The following is a 14,014-nucleotide window of genomic DNA, read 5'->3' as shown; positions in this document are numbered from 1 at the left end:
AGCCCCATAATGCTTTAGATCTCATATATTACCTAGTTTAGTTAATTATCTATTCTAAAGCTTTGAACAGAGAGACAGCTGGATGCTGCAGGTATCTTTTGCTGATGTTTTGCTGGAGTGCTCTGAAGTACTATGTTTCTGTCTCCCTCTAAATGGGGTATTTCCCTGGTGGTTTGGTAGCATCTCCTTTGGGCAGCTCTCCCTCCCGGCTGTGTAACAGAAAAAATGCCTTGTCAAGTTATCCCTGTGTTTGAGATAGAAAATGTAATGGTATCAGTTAAGAGTTGTACAAATTACATGAATGCAGAAAGGAAGTGAAATACTTGCCTAAAGAAGTATTTAAATAGGATAGGTATAAACATGTGGACACCTCATGAGCAGATGGTGAATTTATTTTTTTACTTTCAGGAGTAATTTTTTCCTTTCAGGTGTGCTGTCTAAGCAGGATGCAAGGCCGCTACTGCTGGAGTGTGTGTGTAGGTGTCTCTTCTGGTACAAGTACAGGCAGCCATACAGGGTTCTCTACCCTCGCAGTGGAATAAGGAGGATGGAAGCTTTTTCTGCCCCCAGCAAGAGCATTGCTTTGATGTTAAGAATGTAATGACAAATCCTGCCTCATAGTCTTCATACGTGTGTTTTAAGCACTGGAGTTACAGGGGGGAGGGGTAAAGGGCTGTGAGGGCTGTCAGGCCGTCTGGGGTAGAGGTGAGGGGGGAGTGCGGGACCAGGAGGGATGGGGGACATTTTGCTCCAGGGAGTCTGTGTGAGTGTATCGAAGCTGATGTATAGGTCAAAGCAGATACTATGCATGTAAATGGTTGCTGGCTTTCTGTCAGGCACTAGTCCTCCGGGAACTGGACACAGCATGTGAAGCAGCCAAACACACTCTGTATTTTGGACCTTTAGAAACCAGATGTCTCCCATTACTCAGCAGCACTCTGGTTTTTTTTGTCCTCCTGTACCTAGAAGCAGCCAGGCAGTCAGCTGCTCACTGTTCTCGCTTTTGGTCCTCCAGCAAGAAGGTAAGGTGGGCCTTAATGGATAAGAGGTAATGGGGAAATTCTGATTGCATATAAGAAGCTCATTTTTCACCAGGGGGACAGTATAAGATTGGAATGGTCCTGCAGGGGAAGTGGTAGATTCCCCCCATCGTAGAAAGTGTTAAGACATAGAATTCATAGTATTACATAGAGGGATGGACCAGATGCTCTTTGAGGGTGCCTTCCAACACGACTGATTAAATGAATCTATGAAGTAAGAGAGAAAAGAGACAGGTTTTGGCAAAGATCAGAGAATCTCCCAGATGGTGTGTTTCTACGCTCAGGGAACATTGGGGGTTCCTAGGGAGGAGAGGGACTCTAAATTTTTAACTTTCAGTTTGCCGGAGACTCAGTTGTAGTTTTTCGTTAAAAAGAGGGCCGACTTCGGGTAACGAGATGGCCGACTTCCGGGGACTCATTTGAAGTTTTCCGCTAAAAAGATGGCCGACTTCCGGTAGCAAGCTGGCCCACTTCCGGGGACTCATTTGTAGTTTTTCGCTAAGAAGATGGCTGACTTCCGGTAACAAGATGGCCGACTTCCGGCGACTCATTTGTAGTTTTTCGCTAAAAAGATGGCCGACTTCCGGTAACAAGATGGCCGACTTCCGGCGACTCATTTGTAGTTTTTCGCTTACGAGATGGCCGACTTCCGGTAACAAGATGGCCGACTTCCGGCGACTCATTTGTAGTTTTTCGCTTACGAGATGGCCGACTTCCGGTAACAAGATGGCCGACTTCCGGCGACTCATTTGTAGTTTTTCGCTTACGAGATGGCCGACTTCCGGTAACAAGATGGCCGACTTCCGGCGACTCATTTGTAGTTTTTCGCTTACAAGATGGCCGACTTCCGGTAACAAGATGGCCGACTTCCGGCGACTCATTTGTAGTTTCTCGCTTACAAGATGGCCGACTTCCGGTAACAAGATGGCCGACTTCCGGCGACTCATTTGTAGTTTTTCGCTTACAAGATGGCCGACTTCCGGTAACAAGATGGCCGACTTCCGGCGACTCATTTGTAGTTTCTCGCTTACAAGATGGCCGACTTCCGGTAACAAGATGGCCGACTTCCGGCGACTCATTTGTAGTTTTTCTCTAAAAAATGTCCGACTGCCGGTCAATGGCTTTGTATCTTCTTATATTCAGTGCGCGGCCCTGTGCATTGGGGCGTTCAATTCTTAGCACACATCGCACTGTTTGGTTTTTGGAGACAGCGCATCTGACACGTAGGACCAATCCTAACCCTATTATGTGAGGTAACAAGGGAAAAGTGTGAGTTTGCAGAAGTGAACAGCAGGGTGATTTGGAATTGACAGAAGAGGCTTAACAAAAGGTTTTGGATTTACGATCCTCACAAATAAGAAGAGGTCTCAAACATACCTTTAAACGGGTTACACAGAACTTGAAGCCCAGGTGAGAAAATTACCAGAAGCAGAAAACAACTACACTTTGAGAGTTATAAACGACTGGGACTCAATATTCTGTGAATAGTTTAATTAATAAAATTGCAATAAGCAAAACAGCACTGGGTGCGTGGGGAGTCTCCACTCCATTCACACACTTGCTGTAAAGTTTAATCTTTTAGCTTATATTCCATACCTTAATACATATTCATAATTATTCTAATGCATATTCGTGACTGTTCTAGGAATAGGCTGGATTATGGTTTTCAGTTCTTGGAGGAGGCAGGCCTTCAAAGGTGCATGCCCACTTTATCTGAGGCTCTTTTTTACCCCATCTGGTGGATGAAGTCAGTGTCTGCCTCAGTTTCCTCTCTCGTTACCCTTCGATTCTGCGCATGCGCTCCTTCTCTTTTCCTGTGCAACACTCTGCAGTCAACAGTAAAAACCACCTTAAATTCAACGCTATGTGGTGAGCAGCAATATCAGCTTAGATTAGCACAACAGGATGCACATAGCAATGTGTTCAGGGTACAGAAACTGTGGATGTCTTGTTTCTTGTTCCTTTAAGCTTTGTAGTTACACAAAGAACAGTTATATTTCATTCTAACGAATTCCTATGTTTGCATATTTCACAATGTTGAAGGCAGATATATTATTAGTACTCTCGAAGTTGAGTTAGCAAACACTTTATAATTATTTAACATGAATTCACAAATACATATATTACATTAGGATGTTTTTGGGCTGCGCTAGAACTAGAACAACTCACAGTAGGACATAAAGCAGCTCTGTCTGCCATAATTCCTATCGTGCAATGGGTCAAATATATTGAAGATAGAGCCAAAGTGGGAGTCTATGGTGTGGCTGCCTTCCACTAGCAGCTAGCCACTGCCCCCCATGAGTAATCAAGAACTAAACTCTGATTTTGCAGTCAAAAATAAATCTTGAATGAGTTTGGAAAAACCTTGGATCTCTTAACTCATCTGGAGACAGAGCACATTTGTTTTAGTGGGAGATGACTTAAGTATGTAGGAGGAAAATGGCTTGTGAAAGCAGTAGCTTACCCTCCCCATTCTGAGACATTTTTTTGAAACCCTGAGAGAGTGCAAAAGCAGCCAATATGCTGAATTGTCTGGGCAGATATTTTGATAACCACCAGTAAGATGTCTAGGGGAGATAGTTTATGTAGCCCTACGATCTGCAACTTAGAATCATAGAATCATAGAATTGGCTGGGTTGGAAGGGAACTCAGAGATCATCAAGTCCAACCCTTTTACCACCGTTGTGGTTGCTAGACTATGGCACTGAGTGCCACATCCAGTCTCTTTTTAAATATCTCCAGGGATGGAGAATCCACTACTTCCCTGGGCAGCCCATTCCAATGCCGGATCACTCTTCCGTAAAGAAATTCTTTCTAATATCTAACTTAAATTTCCCCTGGCACAACTTAAGACCATGCCCTCTTGTCTTGTTGAAAGTCGTCTGGCAAAAGAGACCAACGTCCACCCGGTTACAACCTCCTTTCAGGTAGTTGTAGACAGCGATGAGGTCTCCCCTGAGCCTCCTCTTCTCCAGGCTGAACAGCCCCAGCTCTCTCAGCCTCTCCTCATAGGGTCTGTGCTCGAGTCCCTTCACCAGCCTGGTTGCCCTCCTTTGGACCTGCTCCAGGACCTCGATATCCTTCCTGAACAGGGGGGTCCAGAACTGGACACAGTACTCGAGGTGTGCCGTCACCAGGGCTGAGTATAGGGGCAGAATCACTTCCTTGGACCTGCTGGTGACGCTGTTCTGCCCCAGCCAGGCCCTGGTTTCAGTCATTAGGGGGCATAAGACCAGCTGTTTTCACATTAAGAAAAGCACAAGTCCTTTGGACTAGCAGCAACGGGATACTTGAAAAACTGGACCCTTTCTGGGGTCCTCACCTACAAGAGGATGCACCGTGTAGGATTTCCCCACTGCTGGAAAGGGTTCTCCGTGTCCTCATAACAACCAGGGCTCCCCAGCAACCGCAGATCCAGACAAAGTCGAATCATTACGGCAGTCGGCGACACATCTTTCTTACTCGCTCTTGCTGCATGTGTATAGTAACAATTACATGAGCTGCTGTGTTTTGCTTTGACTTTGCTACTGCACTTCAGTTTTGTTGTTTCTGTACTTGTTCCCTTATAATTTAATACATCAGTAAATATAAACTAACTTCTTTATTTGGGTGCCTGTGTCTTTTGGGCTGACCCCACCCATTTGGCAAAATATCATATTAAGTAGCAGACCTGTATAGACCTCAGGACACTCTCAACTGTCATTGAAATCCAGTAAAACCGTTGCCACATGAACCACTAGGAACAGACTAATAGAGTTGAAAAGCAGCGCAGCAAGCCCCTCCCCCCTTGAGAGTCAGATAAGTCCACAGGACATGGAGCCGGCAAAATGAAAGCTGAATTTCAGGAACCAGAGTTCCATATGGAGACCAGGAAGCAAATGGATCCATCTATTTGGAGATGGCAGCAAACCATCAGAACTTCAGGTGCAGATGGAACAATCAGGGAAATCAAAGGCACATGCAGAAGAGCCAAGAGACCAATCACCCTGGGGTAAGATGCATTTTAAACCAACCCTTTATACAACAGGTCGAGTGCACATCATGCGGACAAGTAGTGAGGTATTAAAAGGCAGAGATAAAATACACCAGCTCTGGGGCCGAAGGAGAGTAAGAACTCTGCTTTATTGCCAGGGGCACAGACCACATCCAGCCACACCTAGGGTCCTCTCCAAGTAAGCATTCAGAAAGAGATGGGGGTCCAGCCTCCCCCTCAAGACTCTGCCAGAGGGTCTTCCTGGACTTTTCTTCAACATTATTGCCTACCAGAGCCCTCTCATTCAGGGCACCGCTCCTTATGAGACCATCCTCACAATGCCCCACACCCTTCGATGTCTGTGGTGCTCTTTTTAGTTCTCTTACTGACACAGAATCCTTCTTCAGGCTCTCTTTGCACCCCAGAACCCTTCCTTTATTTGTTGTGATCCTAGATGTCTGTTCAGTCAGTCAGCCCCTGAGGGCATCCATACATCACCTGAACAAATCCATTTTTTCCTCGTGTCCCAGAGCTGCCTTTTACCTCTCTCGTAGCACCCTTCTGCCACCATTACTCCTCTGGAGGCCTACCTCACACCCCCTTGTGTCCTGGTCTGGGCCAGGATAAAGGTTATTTTCTGTTTTGTACTTTTGCTTTTAGCTAAGTCTCTTGTAAGTAGTTCGCACTTGCTGAAATTGACAGCAAGTTTCTCAGACATTGTGTGCTTCTTCTAGGACTGATAACACTTGATGTTTATAGGTACTGCTAGAGACTGGTATGCAGAGGCAAGGCCACTGCTCAGCTCTGTAGTGGGAGGAGTCATTCTTGCTCCTGAAGCTCAACGAGCTGCTGGTCTTTTCCAGGACTCCAGCCACCACACAGCGCTTCCAGGGTAGAAGTGTAGCGGGAAGAGCCTTTCTTGCTCCAGAGGCTCGATGAGCTGCTGGCCTCTCCATGCCTCGCACCAGAGTGAGCTTCCTCTGTGGGTGTGTGTCCCACCTTTATTGGCCCCCTGGTAATAGGGGGCCTGCCCTAACCAGGCACAGGTGGACTCACACACACTCTTTGGAAACCCGAGGCACCTGGTTTATCTTGTTTCTCTACACAGCTCTGAGGAAAACTTTGACCCTCCAGAAGGAACAAAGAGGTCCCACCTGCAGCCCTCCTTTGGGGAGGAACAGACAAGATAGATGCCAGCAGTGACCCCACAGAGTGTTCCATCCCACACACCTCATACTCGGTATAAATTTGAGGCATCACGAGGGCCAAGCCAGATTTCCTGTTTCCAGCTTCCATCTGCCTGCCCTTCCTGCCTTTCCTGCTTCCCTTCCTCCCCCCGGCATCCTGGAAGGAATCCGTCCGTTCTTCTGCCTGTGCTCCTGATCCGTGCCAGCCCATAGCTGTGTGTGTTCCTGCCTCCAGCTCCCGACTGCTCCTGACTCTGGGAGTCCAGGACTTTCCCAGGGCTGCCCTGCAGCCTCGGTGGGGACGTGAGAGTTTTTGGGGAAAAGGGGGAAGGCACGTGGTTTCCATTTTCCTGTTTATTTGTATATATTTAGTAATTTTTTCCTATTTATCATTACTGTTTCATTAAAGTTATGCAGTTTAGTTTCCAACCCATTAGTCTCTCTCCCTTAATTCTCTATTCTTTCTTTATTAAGGAGGAGAGCAAGATTAATAGAGAGCATCTGTTATGTGGTTTAATTGCCAGGCCAGTGTTAAACCGTGACACCTTGCTGGCATCCCACAGCCCTCTTCTGGCTCTGTTGCACATTTTACATCTTTTTTGCTCCACGAGAACCTCTTCTGAAACTGTCTGTCATTTGGTTCCCAACATCCCAGGGACACCTGTACTTTATTCAAATTCCCTCCAGACTGCTGCTTGTGCCCCTCAGCTTTCTTCAGTGACTTTGATCCAAAAATGACCCCTCTAAAAGAACAGTGCCTTCCAGGTTGCCTTTAGTACACTTTTAGCTTTGTTGCAAAGCTCTCACTCCTCTGAGTCTTTCAGGGGACTTCTTGAGTCCATATCTGTGACCCACCCCACTTGTTCTTTCCTCCTTTCTGTCTAATCCAAGCCTCCAACAACCTTTACTCTGTTAACATTCTCTAGGGGTTGAATTCTTACCTGGTCATGTTGCTGAAGCAACAAAAAGAAAAAACCCAAAATTCCTCGGCCAGCATCATAGACCTCTGCTTGTCCTGTAAATTGAAGAAAGGGGAGAAAACTGACTGCTTCTCCTCTGGCTGCTTTTATACCTTGTGGTAATTGCTACCTCCCCTTTCTCAGGGGATTGTGGGAACAGCTGTGGGCGGTGCCTGTGGTATATAAGCCACAGCCTTTGGCTAGGGGCTTCAGTCAGCTCTTGGGCTTCCCTGAAGTTAGAGCTCTTCTTCTCCTGTAGCTGAGGGCAGCTATGGAGCCATTTGGACTGATCAAGAAGACTCTTCAAGGTAAGAACTTTAGAACCACTTTAAGATAGTGCTCTTTATAGCAAGAATATGGTTGCATGCAAGCATCTGTGCTTGTCATGTAAACTGAAGATGAAAGAAAAAACTGAGGGCTTCTGCCCTGGCTGGTTTTATACCTTGTGGTAATTGCCACTTCCCCTTTCCTAGGGGATTGTGGGAGAGGCTGTGGGTGGTGCTTGTGGTATATAAGCCACAGCCTTTGGCTAGGGGCTTCAGTCAGCTCCTGGGCTTGTCTGAGGTCAGAGCTCTCTTGCTCCTGGAGCTGAGGGCAGCTGTTGAGCTGTCTGGGCTGTTTGAGAAGACTCTTCAAGGTAAGAACTTTAGAATCCACCAAAAGATAATGCTCTTTATAGCAAGGATATGGTTGCATGCAAGTGTCTGTGCTTGTCAGGTAAACTGAAAATGAAAGAAAAAACTGAGGGCTTCTGCCCTGGCTGGTTTTCTACCTTGTGGTAATTGCCACTTCCCCTTTCCTAGGGGATTGTGGGAGAGGCTGTGGGTGGTGCTTGTGGTATATAAGCCACAGCCTTTGGCTAGGGGCTTCAGTAAGCTCCTGGGCTTGTCTGAGGTCAGAGCTCTCTTGCTCCTGGAGCTGAGGGCAGCTGTTGAGCTGTCTGGGCTGTTTGAGAAGACTCTTCAAGGTAAGAACTTTAGAACCACCAAAAGATAATGCTCTTTATAGCAAGAATATGGTTGCATGCATGTTTTGTTTTTTTTTTTAATTGCAGTTGTTGATCAGGAAGCTTAGAACTGCAGAAACATGCTCGTCAGCCACTGTGGTTTTGTTACTGGACATAAATTTTGACCCACAGCCCTCTGAAAGCTAAGTACAGGAACTTGGTTGCAGAGGGGCCGAGGCTTTAGTTGCAGGAGGGGTTTTGATGATGGCATCTGGGTGACGGCTATATATAATCAGCCCCCTTTGAGTGGGCGAATAGAGTGTGATACTTTCCAGCATAATGCTAGGGTGGGCAGGGCAGCTCCAGCCTTGGTGTGTGGGGTTGTGTATTTTATGTTGTCTGTCTTTGTTGTCTTAGAGCTTCCTCAGGCCTTGATGGTCTTCTGTGTCGTCACAGAGCAAGTCCTGCATCTTGGGCATCATCCCTGCAAAGCCTTTCCTGATCAGCACGGTGCTGATCAGCACCATCTTCTGTACGACAAGTCAAAATTGCGATCGGTCTCTTGACTTGCAACTTTCTTGATGATTGTCTTTGGCAATGTCATTCTCACTTGCGTTGTCATCTGATCTCTGTCCATCCAGTTTCCCTGAGGGGGACTCATTCCCCGCATCCTTGCATCCTCAGGTTTTGAAGGTGGCTTCTCAGGCATCCGTTGCTTCATTCCTTCGCTTTGCAGACGCATCGTTGTTGGTCTTATTGCCCAAAAGTCTTGGATTCCAGACTCCCTCATCTTGCTGCAAGTTTTATCTTGAGTTCAAGTCTTGTGACTCACATGGCTGTGTCTTGGGTCAGTCTGTGCATGTGAGTGTTTGGCTTGGAGCTGCCCTGCCTGCTGTGAAAGATCAGGGGCCATGGGAAGTGTCAAAACCTGACCGACTCGGTGTTGTGCGGCGGTCCGGTAAGTTGCTTAATCCTGTTTTTCAGATTCCACACTTCAAGGATGAGGATGAAATGCATGGAGGAGGAAACAAGGGAACCAGCTGAAGGTTAGTCAGGGTGTGCAGTTGGTGGGAATCTGTCTCTCTTGGCTTACTGACCACAGTATGGTTTGTTGTCCTTTTGAAGGCGGAAGAGGCGAGCGAAGCGGGATACGGACACCGGAGGTGGCTGTGACAAGGTGAGCCAAAGCTGGTGGGCTGGAGGAGCAGTTACTTCTCGGGTGTTGTGTTGTCGGTTAGTCATGAGCATCCCCCGTTTGTGTTTTTTTTTCTTTTTCAGGTGCCCTCGTAACCTCATTGTGGCACCCCAAAGAGATGGCAGGCAGATGGGTGAGGGGCAAAGGTAATGGAGCAGGAGAGGGATGTCACAGTGGCCTGGATGTTGTTGGAGGCAATATCTCAGCGTGTGCCTTTCTCTTTGACTTTTGCAGGTGTTGCACACAGTGCCGGTGTGACCAGGCCTTGTCTTGAGGAACATTTGGAGAAGGTGAGATAGCTGTGCACAGAGTTGTTCATGTATTTTATGTCAACTCGGTTAAATGTTTCCCCTTTTTTTGCAGGTGGTGTCCATCCTACCTTTGGGAATGGATGACCATTGAAGGTGAGGTGTTAGAGAGGGGGTTCATGCAGCTTGTGGTGGTTGATCAGCAGAACAGTAACTCTCTCTCTCTCTCTCTCTTGTTCTTTTAGGTGCCCAAAGCAGTGGTGGAGACAGGATTGAGCTCTGGATCAGGAAGGGGAGAAGAATGCTCTTGGACTCTTCTGAGGCCTCTTCTTTGTAGTGTAAGTGTTCGTAGATGGCTGAAGCAGTCCTAACTGGTGACATGGACTCTGATTTTTTCCTTTTTTTTTTTTTTTCTGATTGCAGATGATGAACAGGAACATGTGTACTGAAGCAACATGCCTGTCAGACGATGTGGTGTTTGCTGCTGGACATAGATTCAGAACCCCAGCTCTCAGAAAGATAAGTTGAGGGACTGAATCGTCGAGGGGTTGAGAGTTGCCGGAGGGATTTTGAAGTTGCTCTCTGGGAGAGGGCTGTCTGGGAGTAGGTCCCTTTGCGTGCATAAGCGGAGCAAGTTATTTTCCGGCACGATGCTAGCGTGGGCAGGGCAGCTCCAGCCTCGGTGTCTGGGGTTGTGTGTTTTATGTCATCCATCTTTGTTGTCTCGGACCTTCCTCAGGCCTTGACGGTCCTCTGTGTCCTCAGAGAGCAAGTCCCGCATCTTGGGCATCATCCCTGCAAAGCCTTTCCTGATCAGCACGGTGCTGGTCAGCAGCGTCTTTTTCTTGCGTGACAAATGCAAACTGTAGATTGGTCTTTCCTCTTGGAAGTTTCTTGATGGTCATCTTCTGAAACATCATTGCCACTTGCCTCGGCATCTCTGGTCATAGATTTTTCTTGGATCAGGAATCGATCCCCACGTCCTCGTGTCCTCAGGTCTTGAAGTCCATGCTTTTGGCATCCATCGCTTCATTTCCTAGCTTTGCAGTCACAGGGGGTGACTGTGGGTCTTCTTGCCAAGCAGTCTTGGGTGCCTGAGATGTGCTTCTTGCTTGGTGTTCTTTTGACATGGTCTCATGGTTTGCAGGGTTGTGTCTTGTTTCTTTGAGTGTTTGGCTTGGAGCTGCCCTGCCTGTAGTTGTAGGGTCAGGGTTTGTTGGAAGGGTGCTAAAGGGAATCTTCCAGGTGTTGAGTAGCATTTCAGAGACTTGCATAATCCTGTTTTTCAGATTCCACACGTCAAGGATGAGGATGAAATGCATGGAGGAGGAGACAAGGGAACCAGCTGAAGGTTAGTCAGGGTGTGCAGTTGGTGGGAATCTGTCTCTCTTGGCTTACTGACCACAGTATGGTTTGTTGTCCTTTTGAAGGCGGAAGAGGCGAGCGAAGCGGGATACGGACACCGGAGGTGGCTGTGACAAGGTGAGCCAAAGCTGGTGGGCTGGAGGAGCAGTTACTTCTCGGGTGTTGTGTTGTCGGTTAGTCATGAGCATCCCCCGTTTGTGGTTTTTTTTCTTTTTCAGGTGCCCTCGTAACCTCATTGTGGCACCCCAAAGAGATGGCAGGCAGATGGGTGAGGGGCAAAGGTAATGGAGCAGGAGAGGGATGTCACAGTGGCCTGGATGTTGTTGGAGGCAATATCTCAGCGTGTGCCTTTCTCTTTGACTTTTGCAGGTGTTGCACACAGTGCCGGTGTGACCAGGCCATGTCTTGAGGAACATTTGGAGAAGGTGAGATAGCTGTGCACAGAGTTGTTCATGTATTTTATGTCAACTCGGTTAAATGTTTCCCCTTTTTTTGCAGGTGGTGTCCATCCTACCTTTGGGAATGGATGACCATTGAAGGTGAGGTGTTAGAGAGGGGGTTCATGCAGCCTGTGGTGGTTGATCAGCAGAACAGTAACTCTCTCTCTCTCTCTCTTGTTCTTTTAGGTGCCCAAAGCAGTGGTGGAGACAGGATTGAGCTCTGGATCAGGAAGGGGAGAAGAATGCTCTTGGACTCTTCTGAGGCCTCTTCTTTGTAGTGTAAGTGTTCGTAGATGGCTGAAGCAGTCCTAACTGGTGACATGGACTCTGATTTTTTCCTTTTTTTTTTTTCTTCTGATTGCAGATGATGAACAGGAACATGTGTACTGAAGCAACATGCCTGTCAGACGATGTGGTGTTTGCTGCTGGACATAGATTCAGAACCCCAGCTCTCAGAAAGATAAGTTGAGGGACTGAATCGTCGAGGGGTTGAGAGTTGCCGGAGGGATTTTGAAGTTGCTCTCTGGGAGAGGGCTGTCTGGGAGTAGGTCCCTTTGCGTGCATAAGCGGAGCAAGTTATTTTCCGGCACGATGCTAGCGTGGGCAGGGCAGCTCCAGCCTCGGTGTCTGGGGTTGTGTGTTTTATGTCATCCATCTTTGTTGTCTCGGACCTTCCTCAGGCCTTGATGGTCCTCTGTGTCCTCAGAGAGCAAGTCCCGCATCTTGGGCATCATCCCTGCAAAGCCTTTCCTGATCAGCACGGTGCTGGTCAGCAGCGTCTTTTTCTTGCGTGACAAATGCAAACTGTAGATTGGTCTTTCCTCTTGGAAGTTTCTTGATGGTCATCTTCTGAAACATCATTGCCACTTGCCTCGGCATCTCTGGTCATAGATTTTTCTTGGATCAGGAATCGATCCCCACGTCCTCGTGTCCTCAGGTCTTGAAGTCCATGCTTTTGGCATCCATCGCTTCATTTCCTAGCTTTGCAGTCACAGTGGGTGACTGTGGGTCTTCTTGCCAAGCAGTCTTGGATGCTGGAGATGTGCTTCTTGCTTGGTGTTCTTTTGACATGGTCTCATGGTTTGCAGGGTTGTGTCTTGTTTCTTTGAGTGTTTGGCTTGGAGCTGCCCTGCCTGTAGTTGTAGGGTCAGGGTTTGTTGGAAGGGTGCTAAAGGGAATCTTCCAGGTGTTGAGTAGCATTTCAGTGACTTGCATAATCCTGTTTTTCAGATCCCACAAGTCAAGGATTAGCAAGAACTGGATGGAGGAGGCGAAGACAAGGGCACCAGCTTAAGGTTAGTCTGTGTTTGGTGTTGGTGGGGATGTGCTTTCAATATTTATAAGCATCTCTGAGATTAGTTTATTTCTTTCAGAGCAGAATTCCAGGACATGGCATCAAAAGCAGAGGAGGTACGTTGCTGAATGTCATAACAAGGCTTGGTAAAGTCTGTCAGAGGGCAGGTGGATGTAGTTGCTCTATGAGTAGCACTAATGGATTTTTTTTCCTTATCTTGCAAAGGTGTGTAGAGCAGGTGATTCATCTCAATGGGACAAGAAATTTGGAAGGTGAGTGCTGTGAAATTGACTGCTGGAAGTGTTAAACGTTATGAGTATTATTCACGTAAAAAACATTACCTGTGTTTCTTTCAGGTGGTGCCTTGGCATCCAGTTCATACTAACCTGCCTGAGGGGCATCTGGTGAAGGATTGAGGTAAAGGAGATTGAGCAATTCTTTGGGAGGGTTTTGTTAGAAGTAGCAGTATATTACAAATTGCCTTTCTCTTTTCAGGTGCCATGAACAGCCATTGAGATGTCAGGAAGTACACCCATCAGCTGCTTAAGAAGGTGAGATTCTAGTAAGCTGTTTCAGTGAGCAAGATCAAAGTCCTTGACCGCTCATTAAAGCATTTTCCTTTGTTTTTGCAGATGCTGTCCTGGCCATTGTTGGACTTGCTGAGCCTTTGAGGTGAGGTGGAGTGGTCGCAACAACGAGGATCATTTTAAGGAGCACAACAGTAATTTTGTCTCTTGGTCTTCTAGGTGACAGAAGCACGGTGTCTCCGAGGAGTGTGTTGACTGAGGACGGCGTGCTGTTGGAGCAGTCGGTGCCGGTAGAAAGGACGCCATAGGATTCTGCACCGTTTATGGAGAACCATCTTCGGGGAGAGCATCTGAACCTGCGCCTTTTCATCCTGCAAGCTGTGTTTCCATGACAGCGCTATGTTGTATTTCATCTGTGCATCCTTCAGGGTTTCAGTCTCAAAGCCCATCAGGTAACAAATCTCTTTATCTGGTGTTAGGTTTTGTAGGGCTCTGTATCTGTTGTGTTTGGCAGTATACTGAATTTGTACTGTAGGTCTCCAGGTATACATTGTATGCGTGACTAGTTCTCAGTGTCTTGCAATGCTTTGCATTTGAATTGCTGTGGCTTCGTGGTGGGCTAGGTGCTGTGGCTTCATTGCGTCCTTGTGTTTCTGTATTAGAGCATCTACTGCATTGTACGGTATGGCTCATGTTGGTGTCGCGCCGTACTTGCCCTGGTGTCGCGCCGTACTTGCCCTGGTGTCGCGCCGTACTTGCCCTGGTGTCGCGCCGTACTTGCCCTGGTGTCGCGCCGTACTTGCCCTGGTGTCGCGCCGTACTTGCTCCCTGGTGTCGCGC

Source organism: Calypte anna, chromosome 4B, assembly GCF_003957555.1.
Source record: "Calypte anna isolate BGI_N300 chromosome 4B, bCalAnn1_v1.p, whole genome shotgun sequence".
Taxonomy (NCBI): Eukaryota; Metazoa; Chordata; class Aves; order Apodiformes; family Trochilidae; genus Calypte; species Calypte anna.
This window is presented reverse-complemented; position numbering follows the sequence as displayed.